This window comes from Neofelis nebulosa, chromosome 5 (genome assembly GCF_028018385.1).
Source record: "Neofelis nebulosa isolate mNeoNeb1 chromosome 5, mNeoNeb1.pri, whole genome shotgun sequence".
NCBI lineage: Eukaryota > Metazoa > Chordata > Mammalia > Carnivora > Felidae > Neofelis > Neofelis nebulosa.
This window is the reverse complement of record NC_080786.1, coordinates 62,146,534-62,159,110: the sequence shown is the minus strand read 5'-3', so window position 1 is coordinate 62,159,110 and position 12,577 is coordinate 62,146,534. Positions and strand designations below refer to the sequence as shown.

At 36.0% G+C, this 12,577-nt stretch overlaps 1 long non-coding RNA gene across 5 annotated transcripts in view; it reads right to left on the bottom strand.

Annotated features, from left to right (window-relative positions):
- The window catches only part of LOC131512135 (uncharacterized), a 67,710-nt gene that overhangs the window by 15,656 nt on the left and 39,477 nt on the right, over positions 1-12,577 (bottom strand). The window contains exon 7 of one of the 5 annotated variants that reach the window (XR_009261978.1): positions 8,994-12,001. The exons of the other annotated variants lie outside the window; for them this stretch is intronic. This is a non-coding gene — a long non-coding RNA (uncharacterized LOC131512135). Of the gene's footprint in view, positions 1-8,993; positions 12,002-12,577 lie in introns of those variants that run through there. 5 annotated transcript variants of the gene reach the window in all.

The following is a 12,577-nucleotide window of genomic DNA, read 5'->3' as shown; positions in this document are numbered from 1 at the left end:
TCTGTCTCAAAAATAAATAAACATTTAAAAAAAAAAAGAATACATATCTGAATATATGGAATATATGTGAGTTTCTAGATGATACCTTAAGGATTTGGAATAATCTTTTATCTTAGTGTGAAAGACGTGGCTGTGGCTTGCTATTTATTCGCCAAACTGTTTATCTTTCCTTTCTGGGAAGACAGACTACATTTCCCAGCCTCCCTTGCAATGTTATGTGGATAGAACTAATGTGAACCATTTCTGGAACTGGCTTACATAATCTTCTGAAAACTAAGCCTCCACTCTGTCTCTACATTGTTCCTCCCCATCTGAGGGCTGAATAGGAGAACTCTAAGCACCCAGAGGAGGGCAGAGCCACACAAGAACAAAGCCACAAAAGAGAAATTTCTCTTTGGAAGAAAGCCATTCAGAAGAATCACTCAACCCAGAATGCTGCGTTAGACATTTGTATGCCAGAGAATAAACTTTTATTATGTTAAGCCTGTAACATTTGGAGTTGTAAGTTAGCTCATCATGACCAATTCAAAGAAGGAGAAGAAGTGGAAAGGCTACCATCACATACTAGAATCTGTATCATTTATGGACACATTAAGCATGGGCTGGAGGTCTCTCAAAATCGGTATCTGTCCTTGCTAATGTTGTCAGAATTTCATCACTAGAGTGAGAATTCCTTTAGTATCTTTCTTAAAAATGCAAATATTCAGGGAGACGAAATGTGTTTTCAGGAGGCCATTTTCCTACATAATAGCAGAAATGGGAGTAACTTCGGAGAAAAAGATGATGTTTGAGAAAAAATGAATGCTAAAGCAGGAGAAAGGTAAGAAAAGTCAGGGAACGGCAAACATGACTTTACTTATTCCGTTTAGGGACATGGTGTCAAAGGTAATGGAAAATGTAATCTTTCTAGTGTTCCTTCCTGGCTTCATGAATAATGGCAGATGGTTTTGGATGATACTGTCATTTCTAATAAAATGGATTATGCTACTTGATTATTGAAAACCTCTTGTATCTCCCTCTTGATATTTTCATATCCTGACTTGTTTTGCATTCACTTTACAGTAAAGTACTGTGTAGGGACCTGAAGATATAAAATTGAAAAAAGTCATGGAGCTTGTAGTCTGCTTATGGAAAGAGACATGACACATACAATTAGATAGATATTTAAGTACAAAAATGTAGCAATGCAATTAATTATAACTTAACATAAAAGAACAAAATAGGGTGATCTTAGTGCTATATTGGAGGATGTTGAGTTACATGAGTAAGAAAGAGAAAGTCTCTGTGATTAAGCAAATTTCAGTCTGAAAAAATAGTGGGTTAGGTGGGTGAAACAGAAGAGAAAGAGAGGTGAATTTAGATGAGTTGGAGAAAGGAGACAGGCAACATTCAAAGAAAGGAACCAACATATGCACAAGTATGAAAAATCTCTGAGATGGGAAGGAACATTCTATACTCAAGAAAAAGAGAAGGACGAAGAGAATATAGGATGAATTAGGAAGGGAGGGGCCAGACATGAAGGCAGAAAGGAATTGGATCACCCAAAGCATTGTGGGCCATTTCAAGGAGTTTGAACTTTATTGTAATAGCAGTGGGAGATTATTGAAGATTTTTAAGGAGGGGAGGTGCAAGAACTGTCATAACTTTTTAAAAACCACTTGCCTAACGCAGAGAATGCATTTGAGGGGAACGAATGCAATCAAGAAGATCTATTTGGGAGTTAAATCTGAAGTCCAGGTAAAAACTGATGGTGATTTGTACCAGGATGGTGGCAAGGGAGATAAAGAGAAGTTTTAAAAGTCAAGATGATATGTTTAGGGAGTGAAACCAAAGGGAATGATCAAATGTGAACATTAAGGAGAAGGAGTAGAGAAGGCTGACCACCAGAATTCAGACTTGAGCCATTGGTGGTTCCTTTTTTCTGTATTCCTTATATTTCTAATTGTCCCAGGTAAGCTTCAAGATAAAAATACGTTTTTCCTTTAGTGTCAGCTTTTCAGAACCTAGTCTAGTAATGCAAAAATAATAGATGCTTAAGATGTTGAAATAACCAATGAATGAATGTATATATGCATAAATAAGTGAATGCATAGCATTTTGATACTTAGTTCATAAACTACTCGACTGAAGTTTTCAAAGCTGGTTACAATCTTTGAGATATTAATTTATATCTTTTATCTCTGTGTTATTCTCCTTTTTATTCTCTTCATTCAAGTAGACACCAAGGGTCTGGATTACATCACTCAATAGACATTTGTGCAGTTGACTTTAGGAAATTCTATATTTAAACATGGAGGCACTGAGGCTGAGTTCTGAACACACAATAGGGGATGGGGGGGCTGTGAACTTCTTAGCCATATCCTGTGAATTATCGCCTCTGATTGCACTATCCAACCAACATGTTAGCAACCTTGACATATCCCTACGGATAGAAGAGTTGCTCAAAATCTTATGAGTAAATCAGCATTCCATCTGATGTAATGGAAAATCAGATAGACATTAATTAATTTTTTATAAACTTAGATTTGTGGCCTGACACTCATACCTGTAATATATATTTTGTGACTGAGAATGTGATTATGTGTAATCGCAATTTATGTGTAAATTTGACTGGGAGATGGTGCCCAGATATGTGGTCAAACATTATTCTTGATGTTTCTGTGAGGGTGTTTTTGGATGAGATTTATGTTTAAACTGGGTGACTTTGAATGAGAATTGTCCTCCATAATGTAGGTAGGCCACATTCAGTTGAAAGCCTAAATAGAATAAACAACAAAAACAGAAAAAAAACCTGGCCTCCTATGAGCAAGAGGAAATTCCACAACAGAGGGCCTTTGGAACTGAACTACAACATTAGGTCCTTCCTGGGTCTCCAGATTAGTGGACTTTGGACTTGGTCAGCAGTATTGGTTGTTTCAAGCATCTCCAGACTCTTGGCCGACCCTATAATAGGTGGACTTGCCAGCTTCCATAAACATGTGTGCTAAATCCTTGAAACTATAAATATAGTTTATATCAAACTATATATAAAACTATATAGTTGTATATACACATAAATACATATAAAATATTACACACTGAAATATTATTACCACTTTATAATAATAAAGTTACAACACTTATAAATTTATTGACATTAATCATTCTCTATGTACAAGGAAGTTAAATTACAAATAACTAACAGAAAAATATATGAACAAAATCCAAATGTTTATAAAGTAAACAGCCACTTCTAAATATCTCATGACTCAAAAATAAACCATAACAGATTATCTTAAAATAAATGAACATGAAAAAAGATATATCAAAATTTGTAGGTTGTAGCTAAAGCTACCATCAGAGGAAAAACTATAGTCTCAAAAGTTCCTATAAAGAGAAGACAAAGTTTTAAAATCAATTATCTGAGCATCCATCTTGAAAAATGTAAATAAAAGAAGAGCAAATTAAATTCAAATTAAGTAGGATAAAGGAAATAATATAGATAATAGCAGATATCAATGAAATATAAAACAGATAAACGTATAATAGCAATTAGACCAAAAGCTGGACACTTAAAATCTTGATAAATATTTTAAAGAATTGGTAGATATTTAGCTAGAATGATCAGCAAAAAAAGAAAAGGATACTTAAATTACTAACATAAGGACTGCAACAGATGACATCATTACATATACCAAAAGGATAATAAGGAAATATTATGAATAACTTCATGGAAATAAATTTGATAATTTTATTTATTTATTGATTGATTGATTTTTTTAATTTTTTTTCAACGTTTTTTATTTTTATTTTTGGGACAGAGAGAGACAGAGCATGAACGGGGGAGGGGCAGAGAGAGAAGGAGACACAGAATCGGAAACAGGCTCCAGGCTCCGAGCCATCAGCCCAGAGCCTGACGCGGGGCTCGAACTCACGGACCGCAAGATCCTGACCTGGCTGAAGTCGGACGCTTAACCGACTGTGCCACCCAGGCGCCCCTAAATTTGATAATTTTAATAACATGGACAAATTTTTTAAAACAATACTTATTACCAAAACTGACTCAAAAATATAGAAAATGTTAATAGTTCTATATGTATTTTTAAAGAAATTGAATTTGTTATTAAAAACCTTTCCAAAAGTAAACTTGGGACCCAAATAGCTTCACTAGTATATTTATGCTAAAAACAAGACTTTTTAAGAAAAGAAAACTGCAGACCATTAACCCTCATAGACATCAACCCAGAAACATTTAACCAAATTTAACAAATCAAATTTAATTGTTTTAAAATGGCTAATACATCATGTTAGGGTTTATTCCTGTAATGCAAATTTGGCTTACCATTTAAAGAGCTATCAATGTAATTCATTATACCAACAGAATAAAAGGAAAAAAAAAAAACATATGATCATCAAAAACAGATGCAGAGGGAGGGAGGCAGGGGGATGGGCTAACTTGTTAATGGGTATTAAGGAGGGTACTTGTGATGTTGAGTGTTAGTGTTACATGTATTATATGTAAGTAATGAATCATTAACTTCTACTCCTGAAATTAATATTACACTGCATGTTAACTCTCTAAAATTGAAATACAAACTTGAGACAAAAACAAAAACAGATGCAGAAAGAGGCACCTGGCTTGCTCAGTCAGAAGATCATGTGATTCTTGATCTCAGGTCATGAGTTTGAAACCTAAGTTGGGTGTAGAAATTACTAAAACAAACAAACAAAACGAAAAACAGATGCAGAAAAAAGCATCTGACAAAATTCTACACCTATTCATGATTAAAACCAACAAAATTAAGAATCCATAGGAATTTCTTCTACTTGATAAGAGCATCTAAGAAAAATTTACACCTATCATCATACTTACTGATGAAAGATTGAAATGTTTCCACCTAATATTGAGAACTATCGCTATCACTATTGTACTAAAAGTTCGAGCCAGTTAAGGGAAGGGAAAACAAAAGATAAGATACAAAAATTAGAAAGAAAATGATAAACCTTTATTTTTTGGATGTTCAGAAACCTAGAAATTAATAAGGAACTCACAAAATGGCTACTAGAACTAAGAGCGATTAGCAACAATTGAGAATATCAGGTTAATAAAAATTTAATTATGTTTCCATATCCATGCAAAAAACAAATAGAAATTGAAATTAAATAGTGTTTATAATACCATCAAATACAAAGTACTTAGGTATAAATTTAATAAAATATGGGTAAAATACTCTGTATTCTAAAAAATATAAAGCATGTTTAAAAGACCTAAAAAATGGGTCAATTACACCATATTTTAGGTTGGGAGACTCAATATTGTTCAAATTGATACAGATTCATCACAATCTAAATTCCAGTGGGTTTTAAAAAAGAAATTGACAAACTAGTTCCAAAATCCACATGGAAAGTTAAAAGAGGTAGCCTTGCCAAAAGAATGTTGTAAAAGAAAAAAGGGGCTCCTGGGTGGCTCGGTCAGTTAAGTGACTGACTTCAGCTTAGGTCATGATCTCACAGTTCATAAGTTCAAGCCCCACGTCAGGCTCTGTGCTGACAGCTCAGAGCCTGAAGCCTGCTTTGGATTCTCTGTCTCTCTCTCTGCCCCTCCCCTGCTCGCACACTGTCTCTCTCAAAAATAAATAAACATTAAAAAATTTAAAAAAAAAAAAGAAAAGAAATTTTAGAGAAGTTACACTATTTGACTTCAAGGCTTACTTATTATAGAACTCTACTACCAAGACAGAACGTATTGATGTAAAAAAATAGACAATAAGCTCAATGGGACCAAATAGAGATTCTAGAAATAGACCTATGTATATATGCCAACTGATTTTGAACAAAGATGTCAAAGTAATTTAATGGAGAAAGGCTAGCCTTTTCAACATACAGTGCCAGAAGACTGGACATCCATATGAAAACAGAAACAAACAAACAAAACATTAACCTCACCCTTTAAGCCACATGTAAAAATTATCCCCAAATGACAATAGATTTATATATAAAAGCTAATATAAAAATTTCCGGAAGAAAACAGAAGAAAATTTTTGCGACGTTAGAGAAGGCAAAGATTTCTTACATGGAACACAAAAAGTAGAAACAATAAACAGTTGATAAATTTGACATCATAAAAATTAAAAACTGCTCTTCAAAAGCCACTATTAGGAAAATGAATAAGCAAGCATTAGGCTGGCAGAACATCTTCACTATACATATACCTGAGAAGGACTTCTATTTTACAATGCAATAATATGAAAATGAATCCAATTAAAATGGTAAAAGACTGGAGCAGACTTTTTACCAAAAGATATGTAAGTGGCAATAAGTTCATGGAAAAAATGCCCAAGCTAGATAGTTCTCACGGAAATGAAAATTTAAACCACAAGCAGATACCATTACACATCCACTCACATGACTAAAATGAAGACAATGCCAGATATTGCTGAGGGTGTGGATATGGAAAACCTGGGACCTCTTACGTTGCCAAGGGGAATGTAAAACCGTAGAACCCACTGAAAAACGTTTATGCAGTTTCTTATAAAGTTAAATATACACTTTCCATATGATGCAGCACAAGCATACCTAGTAATTTAGCTACGAGAAACAAAAATATATGCCCACACAAAGACCTGCCATAACAATGTTATTCTATAACTGGAAATAAAATGTCCCACAGATGATTGTAGTATGTCTGGACAAATTAATAGTAGACAACGATAAGGAATACATTCCTGGTATATGCACCAATGTGGCTAACTCTGAAAAACATTATGGTAAGCAAATGACTCCCGAAACAGAGAGTTCGTACTGTACGATTCACTTTGTATAAAGTTTTAATTCATAATTATAGAAACTGGGTTAGTGGTTGTCTAGGTCTGAGAGTACTATCAAGATTCACTGAGAAGGTACAAGAAAGTATTTTTGGGATAATAGAAATGTTTCAAATCTTCATTGCAGAGGTGATTACACAGATGTATATATTTTCAGGGAAAGTCATACACAGGTATACTCTTAAGTGGGTGTATTTTATTGCACGTAAATTATACTTCAGAAAATCTGATCTTTGAAGTAGCTCTCCGTTTAATAAGAAAGATACATGCATAAATAATACACTAAATACTCAGATGTTATATCACAGCATGCTCCTAACATGATAGAGGGGATAGTCATTATAGATTTCAGCAGCTATGCCGTTTGATTATCTAATTTTTAAATTATTCTCTTTGAAATTCTCTTCAAAATTTAGATTTACAAAAGTACAGGACCCACAAACCCAGGCTCCAGGTTTATCCCTGCTCCAGTCTGGTCTCTGTGGACACAAGCTCCAGACCCATTCCAGTGTCAGGCTTGGCCCTGAAACCTGGGTCCCCAAGGACCTGGTACATGGGCCCATGGGGAGAAGCTAGATCCCATGGACCCATGTACCAGGCTTACTTGTTCATGGGCTCTGGAAGCAGGCCTTACTGCCTTTCCCTGCTGAAGCCAATCTATAGTGACTAGAAAAGGTGACTATTTCTTCAAATATACAGATATCAATGCAAGGTAACAAAAATCACAAATAATCAGATAAACATAGCACTATCAAAGGAACCAAACAATAACTTACTCTAAATAAAAGGGGACCTATGACCTGCCTGAAAAAGAATTCAATATAATTGGCTTAAGGAAGCTCAAGAGAACACAGATGGACAACTAAATGACATCAGGAAACTATACATGAAAAAAAAAAAAAAGTGAAGTTCAATAAGGAAATAGAAATCATAAAAGTAATGAAACAAATTCTGGAGCTGAAGCATATAATGATTGCAGTGAAAAATTCAGTAGAGGGTTCAATAGAAGACTCAGTCAAGAAGAAAGAATAAGTGTGCTCAAAGACAGAGAATTTCAAATTCTCTGTTAATAAGATAAACAATTTGGCAAACTCTTAACTAACTAAATAAAAAAAGACAGAAGACATATATAAATAAAATGATCTGTGAAACAGAAGACATTCAACTGATTCCACAGAAACAAAGGAGAATAAGACAATACTATGATTTTGTGTCAACAAATTAACATTTCTCTAAAGAAGACATAAGTGGTAAATAGGTACATGAAAAGTCCTCAAGATCACTAATCATCAGGCAAATGTAAATCAAAACCACAACAACATATCACCTGTTAAAATGGCTATTAAAACAAAACAAAACAAAACAAAACGGGGCACCTGGGTGGCTCAGTTGGGTAAGCACCCGACTTCACAACAGGTCATGATCTCATGGTTCATGAGTTCAAGCCCCACGTGGGGCTCCGTGCTGACAGCTCAGAACCTGGAGACTCCTTCAGATTCTGTGTCTCCCTCTCTCTCTGCCCCTCTCCTGCTCACACCCTGTCTCTCTCTCAAAAATAAATAAACACTAAAAAATAAATAAATAAAAATAAATTTCAAAAAAACCCACAAAGGTAAAGATAACAAGTGCTGATGAAATGTGGAGAAATGTGGAGAAAACAGAACACTGGTACAGAGCTGGTGGGAATGCAAATGGGTACAGCCATCATGGAAAATAATATTGAGGTTCCTCAAGAAATTAAAAATAAAACTACCATATGATCTGGCAATCCCACATCTGGGTATTTTTCCAAAAGAACTGAAATCATCACCTTGTAGAGATAACTATACCTCCATGTTCATTGCAGCATTATTCACAACAGTCAAGATATAGAAACAAACTAAGGGTCTATTAATTGATGGATGAATGAATAAAAAAAATGCAGGATACATAGAGAGAGTGGAATATTATTCGGCCTTAGGAAAAAGAAAGCAAATCCTGCCCTTTGAGACAATATGGATGAACCTGCTAAGTGAAATAAGCCAGATAAAGAAAGACAACTACTAAATGATATCATTCAGGTATAGAATTTTAAACAGCCAAACTCATAGAAGAAAACGGTATATGGTGATTTCCAGGGACTAGAAGGAGGGGGAACACAGGAGTGTACAGAGTTTTAGTTATATAAGACAAATTCTTATATAACAAAGGGTACAGAGTTTTAGTTATATAAGACAAATTCTGAAGGGTTGTTACACAACATAGTGCCTCCAGCTACTGTATGTACACTTGTCTTAGTCTATTTGGGCTGCTATAGCAAAATGCCACAGACTAAATAATTTATAAGAATAGAAATATATTTCTGTCAGTTGGAGGCTGGGAAGTTCAAGATCAAGTTGTCAGCATGGCTGCATTCTGGCGAGGGCCCTCTTCTTGATTTACAACTGGGGCCTTCATGCCCTGTCTTCACATTATAGAAGGGGCTAGAGAGCAATGTAGGGTCTCTTTCCTAACAGCAGTAATCATACTCATTATGGCTCCACCCTCATGATCTGATCCCGTCCCCAAGGCCTACCTCCTAATACCATCACATGTGGCATTAGGATTTCAACATATGGATTTAAGGAAGGGGACAGAAATATTCAGATCATAGCAACACTTAAAATTTTCTAAGAAGATAAATCTTACGTTAAGTGTTTTTTTTTTTTTTCCATACCGCACTGATATTAATTATACAGAGGTTGGAGGAAGCTTCAGGAGTGATGGACATGTCTATCTATGGCCTTGGTGATGGTTTGTGTTTACATTCCTAAACTTATCGAGTTGTGTACATTAAATGTGTCCAACTTTTTTCTTACATGTCAGTTATACCCCACTACTTAAAAAAAGTAGCATTTTGCTGCCACTTTCTTAGACCTGTCACCCTGATGACCACAAAGTCATCTTTGCTGACTAAAGGTGCCTTGGTGTCTGACCTAAGGTTTCACATCTGCATTAATCAAATTTTGAAAATATTTTATATTTACATTATGAAGGGAATGGCAAGAACACTTCATGGAGGATGCCCAGCCTTCTGGGAAATTGTGCTCTGGGCACCGTTTGTGAGATGAGATGATATTCTACTTCCACCTGAATGCAGGAAGAGATGTGCTTGAAGAAGGAAACCTGTGAGCAACTGCCTGTGGTCTGGAATCAACGCTAGGAAGGAAAGAGGACTCCTCTGAAAGGATTAAATTACAAGTAAGCTGGCTTTTAAAAATTACGACTCCAAGACAGCTGTTTTGACAAGATCATGATGACAGAAAATACTAATCTTTACCCAGGTTGGGAGCTCTCTTCTTCTCACATAAATCTTTTTTTTTTTTTTTAAGTTTTTATGTATTTATTTTGAGAGAGAGAGTGCAGGCAGGGGAAGGGCAGAGAGAGAGGGAAAGAAAGAATCTCAAACAGGGAACCCAATGTGGGGCTCGAACTCACAAGCTGTGAGATCAGACCTGACCTGAAATCCAGTCTGACACTTAACTGACTGAGCCACCCAAGGAAACTTCATGTAAGTCTTTTGACATGTGAGGGGAAGATGGCAAATGACATTAACATGAGAAGTAGCATTGAGAACATATCAGTTTTCTATCCTTACATGATGGTAATAGGCACTTGCACTGGGTTCTTTTCAGTGAGGAACCGAATACAGAGCAGAAATCTCCACTTACCCAGGAATCATATGCCCATTGATCTCATTCTCCAAACTGGCTCTTGTGGCCTTGTTTTTCTCTTCTCCAGATGTGGGTGAAGTCACCAGACCCTTGTTTCGGTTAGCAATGTGCACTATCAGCTCTTATTTCTCCCACAGTCGTATTATAAAAATTCAGGGAAATTTACAAAATACATATTTATCAAGAGAAGGTCAGCAATGCTACTTCTGATGACTCCTACAGTCCTTGCATTAGCCTGCGGGCCGGAAGTATGGGGGAGGGGCGACTCAAGAGCACAGAGATGACATAGCGGTTTGTGAATTAGGCGAATTTAGGTTTGTTCCTGGCTTCTGAGCTTCTAGCTGTGTGATCTTTTGAAGGTCGCGCTATCTTTCTGGTGAGAGTCCTAGTATCTACCTTATAGTATTTTCTAAGGATTCAAATAAAAACAGTATGCGAAACACTGACTGTAGTTCCCGGCACACTGCTAATTTATAGTGGCTTTGATTATCATTACGACCTTATTAGGAATGAGGACTCCTGACCTCTAATGCACATGGATAGCTACAGCAATGACAATACCTTTATTTTTTAAGTTTATTTATTTATTTAGTGGGGGAGGGGCAGAGAAAGAGAGGGAGCGAGAGCGAATCCCACGCAGGCTCTGCGCTGACAGCCTTGAACTCAGGAACTGGGAGATCATGACCCAAGCCAAAGTCAGACCCTTAACTGAGCCACCTAGTCACTCCAGCAACGGAAAATTCTTAACCTTTGTGCCTAAGTTTTCTCTCTAGATCAGGGAATAATGCTTTTCTTATCTGATGGGATCATTGAAAGTATCAAATATAATGGAACTGTAACTATTGCAATGGGTGACAGATAGTGTGCCCAATTATTTTGCGTCTGTGTTAGGAAGAAGATTGAGAGTCAGGAAAAAGTGAATGTTTTCCTTTTTTTTTTTTTTTTTTTTTTTTTTTTAATTGGATGAGACAACAGTTTGGAGAAGAGAATTTGTAATTGCATAACTGGATGGAAAAGTTGGTTAGGACAAAGAAGGTGAGAAACAGGATTCTAATAAAATCAGAATTGAAAATCATGGATTATCATTAAAAGTGTAAACAATATTGAACTCCAGGAAATTATTGCTTAAGACTGTAAGACTGCTAGGAAGTGAAACTCAGCTTGGTTCTTTTTTTGGCGTACTCAAACACACACACACACACACACACACACACACATGACCTTTCTCTCTCTTCTTTTTCTCTCTCTTCCTCTCAATACCAGGTGATTAAGCAGATTTGTTTCTGTCATTTTCAACATGCCACTGCTTCCCAGAACTTGGGAAAGCTTTGAGGGCTAGGGCTCCCTGGTTCTCAAGTGTTCCTCCTTGCATAACTCTGGTTTTTGAAGAGGTGTGCCAGAGGTGAAGTGCACACTATGTCATTTCCAGGATTTATGGGGAACCAAATGCTTGAGTCAGAAGTTGCCAAGTACACATTTCATTTTGATTTAAAAGACAGTTAATGCCTGAAATTGAAAAGAACACAAGTGATTACTAATGGAATAGGTAACAGGAACTAACAATTGAGAAGCAGACCTCTTTTACATGCAGCAGAGAATGCTGATTTGCAATTAGGTGGCTAAAGCAGGCTCCTAATAAAATGAGAAATCGATTTTCTGAATGACAGGATTCTGTGACTGAGCATTGGATCTTCTTTGATGGTGAAGAGGCAATGGGGCATTTTGATATGTTGCTGGAAAGATCATTTTCTCTAACTGTACTATAAAGTTCTGTTCATACCCCTGACTTCAATGCCACAATAACTTGGCAAAAAGCTTCAATGGCTCACAAATGGATGCTTATAGAGGCATTTAAATTGTCCAGGCTTCATTGCAGTTTGTAGAAAAAGAAGGGGTTCATGGTTACTGTAAATGTGGACCTTTCCATTGAATAGTGATATATAAGACTGATGACTAATAAACATACCCTACATGGGAAACATTTGAGTGATGACATCTTTTTTCTTTCACCCTTTTAACTAGCCACAATGGCTGGGATTTTACTTAAGAAATATATGGGAAACAGACTAAGCCCCAAGGCAG